The sequence below is a fragment of the Sminthopsis crassicaudata genome, chromosome 1 (assembly GCF_048593235.1).
Source record: "Sminthopsis crassicaudata isolate SCR6 chromosome 1, ASM4859323v1, whole genome shotgun sequence".
Classification (NCBI taxonomy): domain Eukaryota; kingdom Metazoa; phylum Chordata; class Mammalia; order Dasyuromorphia; family Dasyuridae; genus Sminthopsis; species Sminthopsis crassicaudata.
Genome location: NC_133617.1, coordinates 150,170,244 through 150,190,988, shown reverse-complemented (window position 1 = coordinate 150,190,988; position 20,745 = coordinate 150,170,244). Strand labels below are relative to the sequence as shown.

Sequence of the window (20,745 nt, the reverse complement as noted above, 5' to 3'; positions counted from 1 at the left end):
TCACATATGAAAAGAAATATATCTTTGTAAGCAATTTATTATCTTCCATTGTTTTATTCTTGTCTGACATTTCAGGATCCCATATGGAATTTCCTTGCTTAAATACAAAGATACTAGGCTTGCCATTTCCTACCCCAGATCATTTTATAGATAAGGGAACTGAGGAAGAGTTTAAGTGACTTGTCCAGGGTCATACATCTGAGGCATGATTTGATATTTGATATTTCTGACTCTTGGACCAGTGCTCTCCTATTATGCTACCTGAATGCCATAATATCTAAAAATTATTTCCACTTTTTGCCACTGATATACAATTTATGTGATACACTATTGCACTTAAATAGGAGACAATGACAGGGGAGGAGGGAGATCTCTAGGACACTGGTCTGACAAGCCTCATTTAATTACTTAGCAATTTGTTTATTAACTCTTAGTCTCAGATTCCTCAACTGTAAAATGGATATAATAATCACATCTGCCTAGGGTTACTATAATACTCAGAAAATATGTAGAGGCTTTGTAAACTTTAAAGAACTTTATAAATGTTAAAAAGAAAGAAAGAAAGAAAGAAAGAAAGAAAGAAAGAAAGAAAGAAAGAAAGAAAGAAAGAAAGAAAGAAAGAAAGAAAGAAAGAAAGAAAGAAAGAAAGAAAGAAAGAAAGAAGGAAGAAGGAAGGAAGGAAGGAAGGAAGGAAGGAAGGAAGGAAGGAAGGAAGGAAGGAAGGAAGGAAGGAAGGAAGGAAGGAAGGAAGGAAGGAAGGAAGGAAGGAAGGGAAGAAAGAAGGGAAGGAAGGAAGGAAGGAAGGAAGGAAGGAAGGGAAGAAAGAAGGGAAGGAGGGAAGGAAGGAAGGAGGGAAGGAAGGAAGGAAGGAAGGAGGGAAGGAATGAAAAAAGAAAAAGAAAGGAAGGAAGGAAGAAATGGAAAGGAAGAAAGAAAGAAGTAGAAAGGAAAGGAAAGAAGGAAGAAAAGGAAGGAAGAAAGGAGGGAGAAAGGAGGAAAAAAGAAAGAAGGAAAAAAATAAAGAAAGGAAAGAAGGAAGATAGATTCTGACAGCTAATCTTCTGGTAATGATCTTGTTTGGACCTAACTAGTCTGATTTTAAGATAGCAGATAAAATCTATCACAGGGCTTGCTTTTTGAAGACTGCAATTTTGCAAGGCATGTCAAAGTTTGTGTTCTTCTGGTACAACATTGACAACAAAGTCCTGTACTTCAGTTTTCTTAATATATATTTTCTTTAATTTTAAGGGTACCTCATCTTTCAAATCTTTCAAATAGGTGATAATTGAAATTAAAAGTAAACAAGACTGATTTTTTTTTGTTTTATAAGGTTTTTAAAAGCATTTTCTCCAAATTTCTATATCCTTATGTAGACAAGTTTACACATCGCTTTCAAAATCCAAATTTAAAATATAATTTGAGGAGCAAATAAAATAAGGACATAAATGTGATAAATATTGCTATTGTTATTGAAAAAATTGTTAATAGTGAAAAGTATTTAATTTTCACTATGGGTACTAAATCAGAGGCATAAGCAAAATTATTTTCATTTTATGAAAAAAAAATCACTGAAGGCTATTTTTAAAAGAGCCAAAGAAATCCCCCTGTTTATCTATGTAGTTCAAACTGTCAGTGCATCTGATATCTAGAACCCGTAAAATGTTGTGACTTTTCTTTGTTCTTCAAAGCTATGTGGTAATCATCACTCATTTCAAATGCTTTGATGGTTGGATAGCAAACTACCAAGAAACCCATGGAGACATTAGCACATACAGCCACAATGTCTAATAAGACAGTTATTTGCATAAAAGATCAGCCACAATTTAAAATGTGTTGTGATAGAAGCGGAAAGGGAATAACAGATCTATATTAGTATGTACAAAACCAAGATTGTTTTCACAATTTAATTCTCTAGGGACTGTGGCTCATCACCTTCCCTGGTAAAAAATATAGCATTCCCTGAGGAAGTAACTTCCTAGGAGCCCAAATTACACTAAAATATAGATTATTAAGAACTAATATTTATTATCGATGGGTTTTTTTTGTAAGAATAGATTTGGATGTAAAAATTAAAGATTTTTTTAAAAATCAGTAATCTTTGTAAATAAAAATAGTTTACTTAAATAATAACGTGGGATGCTTAAAACAGTACAGTGAGTTCATTTTTGCTATGTTAAAATATTTTTAAATTGCCAATCTCCTATGTTTTTAAAGTAAAAAAATCACTATTGTAAATTAATATTTTATTAACCTGAACTGTATAAAAACATGATATAGATTTTCAAGAAAAAACATGTCATTGGTATCTGAAAACAACACTGTAAAATATATGTAAAATAATATTTTAAGCATGTTTTTCATTTCTCTTTCTTGTAATATGCAGAAAATCAGAAAGAATGACTAAACAAACTTAAACTTTTCTGATTCTAGAAAAAGTATAGAAGTCACATGTATATATTTAAATTCACATCAAAGTATATTAAAATTAATACAAGTCAGAAGTACAAAGACACTAATCTTAATAGTTATTTCTCTTTTTTGTATCAATAAGGATCAAAACAATAGCTGAAGTGAGGAATCAATATTCTGTGAAATATAAAGTAAGTTATGTTCCAAAATAAAATAGCAATGTACTTAAAGTTTTTAAAATATTAAAAATTAATGAAAAATCTTTCCCACACCCTTTGTGATCATTAATATCTTGGGATTTAGGTACTGATTATTTGAAAATGCAATTAAAGTGCTTGCTGAATTCAACTCAATACATACTAAACAATCCAGAAAAACATAGCATGTGAAAGGATGACACAAAAATATTTTAAAATTAAAGTTAAAAGTGAAGGAATATGAATAAAAATCAGTAGAAATAACCATGTAGATAGAACTGCCTACTGCAATGAATATTGTAGACTAGAAAAATTCTAGCACAAAACTAAAAAAGATGATAATACAATAACTAGAATCAGAGAAAAAGATTATGAAATGGTCACTGAAACTCTGAGAGTGTTTGGTAGCTCTAATAAAATAAAGGAAAAGAAAATCAAATAGATATTTTAGAAGACAAATTGGAAAATTTCCTCTATACACATTCCCACATGGACAAACCAGAACTCAAAAAACCAATGATATTTTAGTTATTTTCAACCTGATTCTTTCATATAACAATATCAAAATAATAAGTATGCCAACTCTGCAGTATCAAAATTACAGTAAGAAAATAATAGCTAACATTGCTAATATATATACCTATATATTCAGGATTGCATAAAAATTCCTCAGGTGAAAAGGGATCATGAGTAGAAAAAATTTAAGTAGCCCAAATTTAGAAAATGATACATGAAAACTTCCAAGATCTTCTGCATACAGAGAACAAAGTATTAAGTAAAAGAAACCACAGCTTGGGGATGGGTGGAAAATGCTCCAAGGCAATTATATTTAATAGTTCTAATGATGAAGAAGCAAAAACCAAAAAAATCCTCCATAGGAAAATACTTCAAATATAAATGAATCAGATAACACAAAACTGTTGCTACTGATCAATTCTTTCAATCATGTTCAAGTCTTCTTGACCCTACAGGAGGTTTTCTTGATAAAGATATTAGAGTAGTTTGTCATTTCCTTCTCTAGCTTATTTTAGAAATGGGGAAGTAAGGCTAACAGAATTAAGTGATAGTCATATAACTATTAAGTGTATGAGGTCAGATTTAAACTTCTAAAGATGAGTCTTCCTGACTCCAGGCCTTACAATCAATCTATCCACTGTCATAACTAGCTACTCCAATAAAAGATTACTCTGCATGAAATGGAAATTGAAGAAGATAATGGAATAATTTATTGCAAAAAGCAAAGGAGCTTGAGATGCAACCTGAAAAGATATATAAAACAAACTTATACCAAAGCATCAATTAAAACAGGTTCAATAATAAAGAAACATTAGAAGCATTCTTACAAGGCAAAAGAAGAAAAAAAAAAAAAAAAAGCATGGAGCAAATTATTCTTCCAGACTAGTTCCCTGGATTATGAGCCTGTTGAGATCATGGACTTATTTATCTTTAAAGTGTCTTTGTAGCCCTAATGCTTCACAGTAAGAACATATTAAGTAATTTTAAAATGTTGGTTGAATGATTTACAGATTCAACTTGCAAATACTCCCAGACAACAGAATCAGAAGTTGAATAAGTATAACTAGCAAGTAAAGATTGGATTGAAAATAAAGAGATCACTAAGAGATTTTTTAAAGTACATAAGTAGATAAATATAAAATAAGAATTTAAAGAATAAAGCAGCATGATAGTGAAGAATTAAACTTGACATATCAAGAACACAGAACTCTTTTACAGTTTACACATTGTATTCTATGGTCATAAATTATGTGGAAATGTAGGGATAGAGAAAAATTTGTGATTTATGAAGTGTACATATGAATGATTTAAGGAAAGTACCTCCTTTTGTATCTTAGCAGTAAGAAGGGCTACTAGAGAATGGGGGAGGAATAAAAACATGTATTAACAAAACAGGAATGAAAGGAGTGAAGACCTTTCATTGAGGAAACCTTCCATGGCACAAAACTAATATGTTAAGTCTAAAATAGCAAAAGAGATCCTTATAAAGGAATTAATTGGGAAGGGGATAATGGTACACAGAAATTCTACTTCCTTTGAGAATGTTGAGTCTTTATGGAAAGCATTCTAAGTCAATAGAAGTGAATGAAATTAGAGCATCTTAGAGCAACTAACATTAAGTAATGAAGAAGGATACGGATACTGTTAAAAAAAAAAAAAAAAAAAGATTACATGGCAAATGGGAAGATATAGGATTATGGGGAAGGAAGAAGGTAGCCTAGTTTCTGAGACTGGCAATTTGACTTCTGTGCTAGAGTTGTGCTACTATCATACTGAGCTAGGACTGAGGGGTCTCAGTTGTTGTAGTTAAGATCATCTCACTAACTTGCCCACACACTGCTGTACTACACTGGTGTTCCCCTCTCATCCAAATGAAACTGATCTTTCCTGAAGTCCTTCCAAGCTACTCTAAATCGGAAAATTGTTTTACTCCATCTTTTTGTAATTTCTGCCACTCCAGAATCTGTTCAGATGCTTGATTTAAGGTTGTTTCTTGGGGAGAGCTCTGGCAACTTCCTGGTCTCTTGGCTCTAACCTTGTCAATTTAATTTTTATCTAGTTAAGGCCCTTTCTATGTCAGTTTTATAGCTTAAAAAAGTTAGTTGAACAATCAACTTCATCAAAGTTATAGGAAATAAAATGAACACATAAATCATCAGTGTATATATATTTACCAAAAATATTTATCAGGAAGTAAAAGAAAAAATTCCATTTAAAATAATTATAGAAAGAATTCTACTTATCAAGACATGCATATAGAAATTATATAAACAGAACTAAAAATCGTTCTTTATAGAAACAAAGACATCTAATTAATTGGAGAAAGTTATTGCTTCTGCATAGGCCAAGCCAATATTATAAAATTTACAATTCAGTCTAAATGAATTTATTCAATGCCATACCAATCACATCACCAAATTATTCTATTTTAGAGCTAGAAAATATATAATAAAATTTATCTACAAGAAAATATTGGTTAAGATTCTGCAGAAAAATAATGGAAGAAAATGGGAAGAAGGGTTTCTCAGTTTCAGATTTCACATATCAAAGCCATAATCATAAAAAAAAAAAGATTTGCTACTAATTAAGAAATAAGAGAAATTGATCAGGGGAACAAGATAGATACACAATATACAGAAGCAAATCAATACAGTTTAATACTTGGAAAAACTGGAAAGCATCAGTAAAAGCATAATATGTAATGGAGATAAACTGGAACCTTTCCCAGTAAGATCATGAGTGAAACAAGGTTGTCCACTATCACCATTACTATTCAATATTGTATTAGAAATGCTAGACTCAGCAATAAGAGTCGAGAAAGAGATTAAAGGAATAAGAGTAGGTAATGAGGAAATCAAACTGTCACTCTTTGCAAATGATATGATGGTATACTTAGAAAATCCCAAAGATTCTAATAAAACAGTTATTAGAAATAATTCACAACGCTGGGTACAAAATAAATCCACATAAATGCTCAGCATTTTTATACATCACCAACAAATTGCAACAGCAAGAGAGAGATACAAAGAGAAATTCCATTCCAAACAAATGTTGAGAGCATAAAATATTTGGGAATCCATCTACCAAAGAAAAGTCAGGAATTATATGAGCAAAATTACAAGGCACTGGCCACAAAAATAGTCAGATTTAAATAATTGGAAAGACATTCAGTGTTCTTGGATAGGCCGAGCAAATATAATTAAGATGACAATACTCCCTAAACTAATCTATTTATTTAGTGCTATACCAATCAGACACCCAATAAACTATTTTAGTGACCTAGAAAAAATAACAACAAAGTTCATATGGAAGAATAAAAGGTCAAGAATTTCAAGGGAATTAATGAAAAAAAAGTCACATGAAGGTGGTCTAGGTATACCTGATCTAAAGCTATATTATATAGCAGCAGTCACCAAAACCATTTGGTATTGGCTAAGAAATAGACCAGTCGGTCAGTGGAACAGATTAGGTACAAAGGACAAAAAAGGGTACAATTATAGCAATCTAGTGTTTGATAAACCCAAAGATATCAAAAATTCATAATTTGAAAAAAAAAACTGTTGGGAAAACTGGAAATTAGTATAACAGAAATTAGATATGGATCCACACTTAACATCATATACCAAGATAAGATCAAAATGGGTCCATTATTTAGGCATAAAGAATGAGATCATGAATAGATTAGAGGAACAGAGGATAGTCTACCTCTCAGACCTGTGGAGGAGGAAGGAATTTATGACTAGAGGAGAACTAGAGGTCATTATTGATCACAAAATAGAAGATTTTGATTACATCAAATTAAAAAGTTTCTGTATAAACAATACTAATGCAAACAAGATTAGAAGGGAAGTAACAAATTGGGAAAATATTTTTACAGTTAAAAGTTCTGATAAAGGTATCATTTCCAAAATATATAGAGAATTGATCCTAATTTATAAGAAATAAAACCATTCTCCAATTGATAAATGGTCAAAAGATATGAACAGACAATTCTCAGATGATGAAATTGAAACTATATCCACTCATATGAAAGAGTGTTCCAAATCACTACTGATCAGAGAAATGCAAATTAAGACAACTCTGAGATATCACTACACACCTGTCAGATTGGCTAAGATGACAGGAACAAATCATGATGAATGTTGTAGGGGATGTGGGAAAACTGGGACACTTTGTACATTGTTGGTGGAGTTGTGAAAGAATCCAACCATTCTGGAGAGCAATTTGGAACTATGCCCAAAAAGTTATCAAATTGTGCATACCTTTTGATCCAGCAGTGCTACTGCTGGGCTTATATCCCAAAGAAATACTAAAGAGGGGAAAGGGACCTGTATGTGCCAAAATGTTTGTAGCAGCTCTTTTCATAGCGGCTAGAAAGTGGAAGATGAATGGATGTCCATCAGTTGGAGAATGGTTGGGTAAATTATGGTATATGAAGGTTATGGAATATTATTTCTCTGTAAGAAACGACCAGCAGGATGAATTCAGAAAGGTTTGGAGAGACTTACATGAACTGATGCTGAGTGAAATGAACAGACCCAGAAGATCACTGTACACTTCAGCAACAATGCTGTATGAAGATGTATTCTGATGGAAGTTGTTATCTTCAACATAAAGAAGATCCAACTCACTTCCAGTTGATCAATGATGTACAGAAACAACTACACCCAGAGAAGGAACACTGGGAATTGAATGTAAATTATTAGCACTACTGTCTATCTACCCAAGTTACTTATACCTTCAGAATCTAATACTTAACGTGCAACAAGAAAATTGGATTTACACACATATATTGTATCTAGGTTATACTGTAACACATGTAAAATGTATGGGATTGCCTGTCATCTAGGGGAAGGAGTAGAGGGAGGGAAGGGAAAATTTGGAAAAATGAATACAAGGGATAATGTTATAAAAAATTACTCATGCATTTATACTGTCAAAAAAAGTTTATAATTATAAAATTTAAAAAAATAAAAAAAAGGGAAAACTGGAAAACAGTCTGTCAGAAACTAGGTATAGAGCAATATCTCACACTATACACCAAGATAAATTCCAAATAAGTATGTGATTTAAACAAAGAAAGTAACATCATAATTTGGAGGAACAAGAAAGACATTTCTTGTCAGACCTATTGAAAGAGGAAATGTTCATAATCAAATAAGAAATAGAGAGGATAATAAAAGCTAAATTGGCAAAAGTTGACAAAAGAAAAGATAGGGAGAGAATGCCAAATATTGGAAGGACTTTGAGGAACAGGCATATTTTGTGCAGTTAGTGGAGCTGTTAAGTAGTCCAGCCATTTAGAGAAAGCAATTTGCAATTATGGCCCCAAATCTTTTAAATTGTCACTTTGACTCAGTGACACCATCAGTAGGTTTATTCATAAAAGAGATCTAGGAGAGAGGGAAAGAATGCATAAATTAAAATTATCTCTATCTATCTATCATTCTATCTATCTATCTATACATATATATCAGTTCTTTTCTTGGTAACAAAGAATCAGAAACTTTGGGAGTACCTGTCCTTTGGGGTATGGCTGAGCAAGTTATGGATGTGATAAAAATAACTATTTTGTTGTAGGAAAAGAAGAATGGAATGATTTCAGAAAAACTCAGGAAGATTTGTATTATTTGATACTGAATGAAGTTGGAGGGAGGAACACCTCCCAAGAAAAATTTATATGACAACAATATTGTAAAGACAAATAATTTTGGAAGACTTAAGAGCTCTGATCATTGTAATTACCAAACAGAATTCTACTAGATTCATGATGTAAATTTATGCACCTACTGACAGAGAAATTATGGTTTTATTCAGAGTATAAATTAACACACACACATCATACATATATACTTATGCGTGAATGTATATGTACATATACACATATTTACACATGTGTGTATAGGACATAGCAATTTGGGAATTTATTTTGCTTGTTTATAACATGCTTTGTTTTTCTTTCTCTGAAGATATGTTGGCTTGAGCAAAATTGGAGTGGAAATTAGGAAATAAGGAAGACAGACTTTGTGGATTATAAACACATAGATATTTTTTTAAATCCCATAACTTTTGATCCAGAAATTACACTGCTAGGCATTTATCCCCAAGAAGGTAATTTAAAAAAAGAAAACTTCTGTACACATACAAATATTTGTAGTAGCACTTCTGAAGAAGTATCAAAGAATTAGAAAGAAAGTAGATTTCACCCAATTAGATAAACAAGGTGTACACAAATTGTGGTATAGGAACACAATGAAATTTTACTCTGCAGCAAGAAGCACTAAATATAATGATATGAATTTTAAAAAACTGGGCAGAAAATATTGCATATAAAAGTCATATTTTTTCTATGTATTGATAGATTTTGATGAATTATTTTTTCTCTTTTAAATGTTGTTATTGTTGTAAGGGATGGCTCTCTGTAATAAGACATTAGGATGCAGAAAGAAATCCAGGGATCAATTAATATTTGTAAAATAAACTATTGTAATTATTCTTTTTCTTATCTTTTCATCCTTAGTTAGTTGGTAGATTAGAAACCAATCAAATAAATTAATAACCATTGAGGTGTTAATTGGACGACTACTAATGGTTCAATGTCTTACTACTACTCCTGGGTAACTCCTAGGTGAGCACTTCTACTAAACTAAAATATAAAGCTAAATGTTAAAGAGACATGATAGAAATATTTAATATAATTTCATCTATATCATGTCTGTCTATCTATCTATATCTATATCTATATCTATATGTATATATAGAGAGAAAGAGAGAGAAAAAAGGAGAGACAGAGAGAGAGAGAGAGAGAGAGAGAGAGAGAGAGAGAGAGAGAGAGAGAGAGCACCCATATCTTTCAAAACCCAAGAAACTACATTCAGGGACACCCCCAGGGGCCTGAAAGAGACAGGTTTGGGGCAATAAAAAAGCAACTTAATAGCATTGAGCAGTAATTTATGAAATTCAATAGCCAAAAAACCACTTTAAATATAATTTATTTTTAAAAGGATTTTAAATGAATTCAATAAATAAAGGATGGACTGTCTACTAATGTCTGAAATGTGTTCTTAACTTTTTTTAGGTGACATCACAAACAAAACATCCTTCCATATCTCCTGTTTGACGCTAAGCTAGGTAAATCATTGGGTTAAGCCAGGATAGCCTTTAAAATAATATTTCTAAGTAAAGAATTATTTAAAAGAAAGATTCTGTCATTAGACTAATAGATTAGGTAATCCCATAAACATAGATTCACTGAAAAAGTTTGAAGAGCTAGTAATGTCTTACAGTAGAAGCTGGGGGTGAGGAAAATATCAGAATGGAGAATGGAATGAATAGTATTAGGAAATCATCCCCAGTAGCTCAGAGGTATCCCTGGAAACCTGAAGGGGTAGTGAAAGCCAGCTCTTGGAACCCAACCTATTAACATGTGGTGATTTGAGAGAATCAGATCAGAATCTGGTTAAGTACAAGACAGTGGATGAGAAGGGGAAGACCACCAAGAATTGAAGAAATCAAGAAAGGTCTCAGTGAAGATATGCTTCAGCTAAGTTTCCAAAACAGAATAGCATAATAGGGAAAGGATTTCAGGAACCAGGAGCAACCTGTGCAAAGGCAAAGATAGGAAAGAATATTTTCTGACAGAAAAGGCTAGTAGGCCAGTTTGGCTCCAACACTAATACAAGCCATGTGATGGATAATAATGTTCAATCAAGCTGGAAAATGTGCCAGAATGAGATTGCAAAGGGATTTGAATGCTAAACAGAGGAATATGTGTTTTATCCTAAAGATAGTCATTTGAGAGTCACTAAAGGTTCATAAAAGTGACATGGTCAGCTCCATGCTTTAATAGTATAAATTTGGGAGCTTTGTAGAAAATGGATTATAGGGGAAAGATACTGGATACAGAGACCAGTTAGAAAGTTATTTCATTCAGTAAACCTTGGTGGGTTGTAATCATTTTATGCAGCATTTCAAACAGAGAAAAAAAAATCTAGCTATACTCCAGCATGTACCCTAGGCAGTGGGAGATCCTATTTCAAAGAGTTCAAAGAAAGAATTGATACAATTCCTTAAAATGATGTCCTACACATCAACATAGGAGAGATGAGAAGATCAAAATGGGAAGATACAAAAATAAATAATTCTTGAGAGAAAAATGGAGAATTATTTAAAGATATTAGTATGGATATATATGAGTGCATATATATGTGAAATCCATCTAATAAATTAAATTTTTAATTATTTAAGTAACTGAAGGAAATTATTCATGTTTGGGACATATTAGTATAAACAATATCACCTAGATTAATATGTAAATCAATGTAATATTTATTAAATTTCTATTACTAGATTACTATACCAAACCCAAAGACTCAAACTTTTGGGATAAGAATTCTGTATTTGACAAAAATTGCTTGGAATATAGAAAAATAATATGGCATAAACTAGGCATCGATCAATGTCTCACACCCTCTACTAAGATAAGATTGAATTGGCTTTATGATTTAAAAATAAAAATAGCAAACTGAGAAAACAAAGGATAATTTACCAGGCAGAAGGGAGGAATTTATGGCCAGAAGAACTACAGAACATTATGAAATGCAAAAGAGATCATTTTGATCATATCAAAATTTTTGCTTAAAAAAAATAATGCAGGCAACTTTAGAAGGGGAAGCAGAAAGCTGGGGAAAATATTTTACAGTCAGTGTGTGTGATAAAGGCCTTATTGCTAAAATATATAGAGAACAGAGTCAAATTTATAAGAATATACTATTCCCCAATTGATAAATATTCAAAAGATATAGTTTTCAGATTAAAAAATTAAAGCCATTTATAGTTATCTGGAAAAAAAACGTTCTCTAAATCACTATTGATTAGAGAAATGCAAATAAACTCAACTCTGGTATTCCCTCACACCTCTCAGATTGACAATGATTACAGGAAAAGATAATGATGAATATTGGAGGGGGATATGAGAAAATATTCTAGAGAGCAGTTTGGAAATATACTCAAAGAGCTGTCAAACTCTGCATATCTTTTGATCCAGCTATCTCACTACTGATCTGTATCCAAAGACATCATAAGAAAGTGGAAAGGACCCATATGTGGAAAAATATTTGTAGTACTTCTTTTTGTGTTGGCAAAGAATTGGAAATTGAGTGGATGCTCATCAGTTGGGAATAATTGTATAAGTTATGGTATAAAAATGTAATATTATTGTTCTATTAAAAATCATTGAGCTTACTGATTTCAGAAAAACCTGGATTTACATGAACTGATGTTGAGTAAAGTGAGCAAAACCAGGAAAGATTATGTGATTAACAACTATGATAGACTTAGCTCTTTTGGGCAATACATTGATCCAATACAATTCGAAAGACTCAGGATGGAAAATGCTATCTGCATTCAGAGAGAGAATTATGGAAGACTAACTATGGATTGAAGCATAATTTTCACCTTTTTAAAATTTTTTCTTTCACAACATGACCAATGTGGAAACATTTAAAATTATTGTATTTGTATAATCTATATCAGATTGTTTGCTTTCTTGTGAAGGTAAGGAAGGGAAAATGAAAAAAAAAATTGAAAACTATCTTTACGTGTAATTGGAAAAATAATATATTGTAAAAACAAAACAAAACAAAAGAAACATACTGGCTGTTAATGTTTCATTCCTTCCATCCAATTATTTAATTTTTAATTTAAAAATATTATTTTCTTTTTTCCAAATACATCAGGCAATTCTTTAAATCTATAAATTACAGAAAGTTTGTTCATTTAAAGCTTGAGTAACTTTGTCACTAAGGCTTCCTATACTCATAAAAAAAATCAGAGTTCTAAAACAACAAAGGTTTATTTTATTACTTAGTCTCATTTTCACAGGTAAAAATTCATACATCAAACCATTTGTTGCATCACAGTGATTGAAATAAAACAGTGACTAGTGAATAAAAATCACTTAAGACAATATTCAATTCATTCATTTTATTTCTTCTATCTTTTAGAGCATTTAGAAATAAGCATTTCCCCTAAGAAATACTTAGGGAACATTCCAAGGTTTTATTACATTGTCTCATTATTATAATTTTGTTTGGTAAAATTATATTGTTTTTTTTTTTTTTCTTAAACGATTCTTTGATCACCATTGCAATATTCTTTAGGGTGACTTTACTTTCCATTCAAACATAACTCTTTTCTTCATATTTCCATTATTGGTTGTAATTTTTGCAGTTATTGTCTGTAAAATATGTTTTAATATTTGTTTATGTGTATTTCCAGGCACAGAATAGAGACAAATTTTTACAGAAACAATTTGAAGCCAGAATTGCACTAAACCCATGATAACATAATTTTTCTAAAATTCTGTTAAAGACTTTCTTTCATATCCTTTTGTTAAATTTGTCTGGTTCTGAAATGGGAATGTTGAAATCATTAGTAATTATTGTATAAGTTATTTTGCAATTTGATTAAGCTTTCCTGAAGGTATTCAGATGTTCTATGTCATTGTATATATATATATATATATATATATATATATATGTGTGTGTGTGTATGTGTGTGTATGTATATATATGTATATATGTATGTATATATATATATATATGTGTGTGTGTGTATGTGTGTGTATGTATATATATGTATATATGTATGTATATATATGTATGTATGTATATAGAGTATCAAAGTACAATTTTAAGCTCTACAATTTTGGAGAGATCTTATATTTGGGATTATTATTGTTCTATTATCAATGGTGCCCTTAAACATAAGATGGTCCTTCCCTCTGACTATATTTGTTATGAGTATTGCATTGTTTGAAATTAAAATCGTTATTCCTGACTAAATTTTTTGATTTAGTCAAATCACAAACAATTTTACTCTGATCTCTATTTTAATTCTCTATAGTTCTTTGCTATTAGCTGTGTGAGCCTGAACAAGACACTTAACCTCTGTCTGTTTCAGTTTCCTCATCTGTATAATGTAAATACCTCATAGGGTTATTGTTAGTATAAAACAAGAAGCAAACTTTAAAGAACTATAAGAATATTATCTTTACAATATATTTATATATTACCTTATTGAATACCACATTATTTCATAGTACATATTCTTCTCTATATTATTTTATATGATACTGATTTATGGATAAAACAACTATATTTTATCTCTTCTTTACTTGTAGGTAATTTAGTCTCCATCTGTAATAGACTAATATCCTATAGTCTTAGAGTGATCACTTTGAACTCATGGTTACAGTGACTAGTTATAGAGATGTTTTATAGCCACCTGTAGATAGATGATTCCAAGTAAGATTATGGTGAATTCACACAAAGCAAATACTCACAAGCAGGTCAGAAGAAGCAGTACAAGGAAACTCTCAAGATCTCTGAAGAGCTTTGGAATGAACTGTAATACATGAAAGTTACTGGCATAACAACCCCCCTCCAACCTCAACATGGTGTTTCTATATCAAAGTAGGTGTTTATGAGCAAAGCAGAATCTCAGTAGCACAAAAGGAACATGAGATATACAAATCTAGAGAGACACCTTCATCCCAAATGTTCAAATGAACTATTTGTGCCTAACTGTTGGTGGAGTCTTCCAAACTCATTTTGGACTGATCAGTCACAGTCTGTGATAACATTGGTCCTTTTCAAGTAGAAAGTAGGAACAATAAATAGATGACTTTATAATGGATTTTTAACATGTTACGTTACTGCTATAAAAAGTACCTCTCAGAATTTCTTCCCATATTTTTCAATATGACTACAAGAAAACAATGCATTTATTTAACATGATCAGTCATCACAAAATCCCTCTTCCCTCCTCACAGACACTAAAATACAAAAAGTGATACTTATTTTTGTTTTAATGTTTTTTTAATGCGCAGATTGTTGTGGCATCTGGGCACATGACATACTTGAAAACAACACATTAAATTTATACTGCCCAGAATAGAAAAAAAGCTGCCTTGAATGCACCATCAACAACACTCACCATTAGAAAAATTTTCATTAGCAGTATAAATCCCTTGTATTAAGGAATAATTTAATAAAGTCACAATTTCACACTAAGAACTGGGGAAAGGGAACCCAATTGTTTGAAGCCTCACTATGTGATATTTCACACATAATTGATGATGCATAAATCAATATCTAAATATTTGGATTTATAAATTGGAAATTTAGAAAGAAATTTCCAGCAGCTAATATTTCATTTAATATTCAACTTCATGGTTACAAAGCTTAACTCTAATTTTAGGTCTGTCAGAAAAAGTACCCTGGATAGTTTTGTCATTACCTGGCCAAAAGAAAAAAAAAATACAAGCTATTAGGCACATTGATGCTAAGCAATGATATAATTAGATTTTCTACAATTGAAAGAATATTTACTATTACAAAGTGCAAATTCTTCTAAAAGCAGTTTCATAAAATCATACACTTAGCTTAGGAAGAGAACATCAGAGATTAGGGATTCTTAAGCTTTTTAGGGTCATAGACCCCCTTTGGAAGTCCAATGAACTCTACAGATCTTTTCTGTGAATAACGGTTTATTGTCTATCTTAATAATTGAAGGAAATGCTAAATCTCAGATAAATATTAATAAAAAGGGTACAGCTTTCCCCATTCAAGTTCATAGACCTTTTGAAATCTATTTATGAACTTTAACTGAAGAGGATCTCCTTATTGCTCATCTGGTTTGAGTTCCTCATTTTATAAATAAGGAATCTGGAGACCACAAAGGTGAAATTACTTTTAAACACAACAATGTTTAAAATGGCATAACAGCTTATTTTAGACACTCATATCTTACCTATTTGCAGCAATATAAGATCAAATAAATAAAACCCCATATTCTCTTGTATCTTTATGATGGTTGGAGATGTACTTTTTGTTCTAAACCAAATATTAAAAGACTGGAGGCATTTACTACTCTTGATCAAACAAGATAAGGTAGAAAGTCCATAAGATCAAAGATTCAGAACTTTAGTGGAAGGACATTTAAAATGTATCTAGATCAACTACTTCATTTTACAGATGAGAAAAGATGAAGTCAAGAGAAGTTAATGATGTGTACAAGCTCATATGCAGCAGTCAGGATTTGACTTAATATATTCAACTCCAAATTCAGAGGAATTCCACCATGAATTTTACCATTTAAGTTAAGCATTTAGTGACTGGAGAATAATGAACTCCACAGCTATAGAGATTTGCCCATCCTTTCCTCTCACAACATGCTAAAAGAGAGAGAGAGAGAGAGAGAGAGAGAGAGAGAGAGAGAGAGAGAGAGAGAGAGAGAGAGAGAGAGAGAGAGAGAGAGAGAGAGAGAGAGAGAGATTCAGTTTAGTTAGAGAAGGAAAGAATGAATGGAGCTGTGGAGTTAGGAAAGTAGCAAATGTGGCTACATAAGGTGTGAAGGACTCAGCAACCTCAGAACTTACACTGGGCAGGTATTAGCAAGCAAAAAAGTAAATTTTCTAACACAGAAGGAGTCTAAGGAAAGTTTAAATCTCAAGCCTTGGGGTCCTACCTAAGATGAAAGGGAGATGGAGTTAAAAAAAATGAGGAATAGGGAATATATAAAATGAAACCTAAAGCCATCAAAGCTTAAAGAAGAAAATTCATCTAAATACCTTGAGCACAACAGACAGATAAATCAAGAGTGAAGATGCTAAAATTCAAAGGATAATTAATAAAACATTGAAAAGATTAAAAAACTTCTCTTACAAAATTAGGAAAACAGAGGAAATGTAAGCAATACAATTTATGAAATATAGAAACCTATGGAAAACTTGGAGGGAATAGAACAAAAAAATGATGAAGAATGGTTTAAAAGAAATGAAAGAACATTAGAGAATAAAATAGTAGATTATGGCCCAAACAACACAGATAATCAACAGAGCAGAAAAAAAAAATTTAGCACACAATAGCAAAGCTCTCTAAAGAAGTGAGAAAGAAAAAAAAACAAATATAAAAAATACATGCCAGCCTGTGCATGCCGACATATCTCCTACTCCTCCTGTACCCCTGTTCTTTACTCCAGTGATCTCCCTGGGGGGAATCATAAAGAAATAGATGTTCAACCAGTAATTTCCACCAGTGAAAGGCAATTAATTGTAGGGCTTGTCTCTAACACTACTCTCCTACTCTGGCACCCACAACAGCAGCTGCATAGGCACCTTGAGAAAAATACTATCCTCCCCTCCCCATGCTCCTAAATACATGTATCATCTGTCCTTCAGAACACTTAAAGGTTGCAGCAGTCAGAGGGTGTACTCTAGGGCATTGCTTGAAGAGAGCCACCATTCTACTTTGTCCTTATTAATTTGGATGTGACAGACAGATGAAGGTCCCAGGTCTCTTCACATTATCTTATCTCATAAAACTCCCTTTTCTGAATTTCCCTGTATCTGTCAAGGGGACCACTTTCCTTTGAGTGACCCAGATTCACAACCTTGTCTGATTCCTTAATCTCTTCTCTCTACATATCAACACCCAAATATTGTTTCTGTTTCAACATCTTTCCACTTCTGTACCATGAATTTTCACTTTATTTAACACACAGCTACCACCCTAGTTGGGCCACTTCCTCACCTCTCACCTGGACTGTTGCAATAGCTTTTTAAATGATTGACCTGCTTGTCCCTCTCCTCTGTAACTGATCCTCTATGTAGCTATCAAAATGCTTTTCTTAAAGCACATGTATGACTGTTAACCCTACAAAATGAACTCTTAATGACTTTATTAATTCTAAGATCAAATATTATTTTATCATCTCATCCCTTCTAGTTTTACAATTTTTATAAGCTTTATAACACAATTATATATATATTTTTATTTTGTGTAAGCTTTACAATAATTATTAATAGAGTAGTAAATATACATACTTTCAAAGTAACTATATATAGTGCATATATAGAGTATACATATACACACACATATATATACAAATATGTATATATAGTAATATACACACATATACAAACATATATATCCATGCATATATAATACATATAAATACATGTTCTTTTTTTTAATGACAGCAGAATGTGATCAGTTTTTACTTAACAATATGTCTATCGATCCATTAACTTTCCACTGTTCTTCTAGCCTAATCACCCTTTTCTGGCCTCAATTCCAATATTTTAAAATGCATTAGACAATCTTTCTTGGCTTTTCATCTTCACTCTCCTGCTAGTTCGGGGCTGTGGATTACAGCTATTACTCACCTCCTATAATCTTACTCCCAAAAAGATACATACTATGAGAGAAAATCCACAAATCAAGCTGCATGAGTTGACTAAAACTTTATGCTATTTAAACTACAAGAGAGGGCCCTCACTGTTGCATGTCAGTTTTCTTTTAAACTATTCCAATCCTTTTCTTCTCTTTCCAAAATTCCATGGCTATCCTTTCTTCTGAGAAGATAGTTTCTCTTCATAATTTACTAAAAGATTGAGAACATTAAGGGAAACTTTCTCAACTCGCCATCTATAATCTATTCAATGTCCTTACACACCTTCTAATCCATCCCTTTCCTAATGATATTCACTTCACTTTCTTCATTCAGCCTTTAACAACTTCATTCCTACCAGTCGTACTTTCTATTTCATGAATCTTCAATCTTTTAAAAATTATTTTTTTATTATTCAGAACCTGATAAACACCTATAAACATGAACAGAAAAAAGAGGATTTAAGTGAGAAAGTTAATCTACCTATATTTTTTAAAGTATACATAAACTTTTTTGATCAAATGACCAGCAGAAGCCATTAAAGTATAACTTTATTCAAAATAGCTACTGAATGAATATTTGGGAATTAATCTATAAAAGCACACTCAATATTTATAGAGATTCAATTATAAAATTAAAAAATGAGCTTAAATCCTTCTGTGTAAGTATAATGATATAATAAAAGCAGGAGTGTAATAATAATAATATTCTATTCAAAATGAAGTATATACTAAATTCAGTACATTAATTCCAAAGCTTTTCTGCTCATTATATGAACTGACCTTTGAACTTTGTTGTTTTCAAATTTTTCTAAATACTTTACTGATACTCTTTTTGGTCTTTATCAACATTATTATCATTAGCAATGCCCAACCTCCAATTTAGAATAAGGAAGCATTGTCCAGCAAACAAATCCACAAATTAGTCATTTGTGGAAATCCATCTCATTCTTTATGTTTGTCAAAAGATGTGAAGCATGCTTTATCAAGGATCCTCTGGAGTCATAGTCATTTCACTGACTAGAATACTTAGCTCTCTCAAAGATATTTTAACAATATTGTATTTTCATAAACCGTTCTGGTTCTGCTCACTTCCCTCTGTATCAGTTCTTACAAATCTTCCTAGTTTTCTCTGAATTTACACCTCTCATCTTCATATGGAAAAATTATATCTCCTTGCATCATATGTTATAAATTGTTCAGCCGTTCTTCAGTTCTTTGACACAACAGAATGTACTGCTATACATATTTTTACACAACTATTTTCTTTCTTTGATCTCTTTGGTGTATGTCTAGGAATAATATCACTATAGTATGAGCAGTTCAGTGAATTTTAGGATATGGTTCCCAAGCTATTCCACTTTTTCTTCCAAATTACTCCCAACAATTGTCATTTTTCCATATTGCCAATCTGACATAATTTCAGAGTTAGTTCAACTTGTATTTTCTTTATTATTCTTTATTAATATTATATTACTATTTATTCTTTATTAGAATCAATCCCCCACCCAAAAAAAAGGAGTTCCCTTTTTTCCTTTCTAAACTATACTATTTATATCTACTAGGGAAATTTTTTTTATCATATATTCAAATCATTTTCTACATATCTTGGACATGAGAACTTTATTAAAAACATGATTTTTGCTCCAGTTACCTCTCTTCTCATTTTACTTACATTGATTTTTTTGTTGTGCATAAAGTCTTTAGTTTTAAGTTATCAAAAATTATACATTTAATTTTTGCAATTTTTCCAAAGATTGGCTAAAAATTCTTCCCCTCACCACAATTGTCAAAGTAATCAGTTTGTTCTTCCACTCCTGTATGATGTGACCATTTTGCTCATATAACTCATTGGAATACATTATATGTGGAGTTTATTGTTAGATTAAACCTAATTTCTCCCAGAAAGCTTTTAAATTCTCTTACAAGTTTTTTGTAGAGAGTGAATTCATGCTCAAGTAAATGAAGTCTTTGAACTTATTGAAAAATATGCTACAGTCATCATTTACTTCCCAACATTGTGTTCTTAATCTGTTCCACTGGTTCATTGAATAATTATTATTTTTAACCAGAATTAAATTTTTGATGATTGCTGCTTTGTGGTGTAGTCCGAGGTCTGGTACTGCCAGATTCTTTGTTTTGCCACTTCTTTTCATTATCTCCCTTGAGATTTTTGATCTTTTGTTCCTCTAGATGAATTCTGTTACTGTTTTCTCCTACTTTCACAAAGTAATCTTTTCTAGTTAAATTTAATTTAAAATAACTGAAAAGATAATGTTCTCACATTTACTGTATTGGCATTGAGTATTTGTCTTTATTTCTATAAAGAATATTATGGGGTTTCATTTATACAATTCCTATGTGTTTCATACTAGGTAGACTTCAGAATA

General features: G+C 31.4%; 1 protein-coding gene across 3 annotated transcripts in view; it reads right to left on the bottom strand.

Annotated features, from left to right (window-relative positions):
• Positions 1-20,745, bottom strand: part of TRIQK (triple QxxK/R motif containing) — a 132,923-nt gene that overhangs the window by 80,522 nt on the left and 31,656 nt on the right. The window lies entirely within an intron of this gene.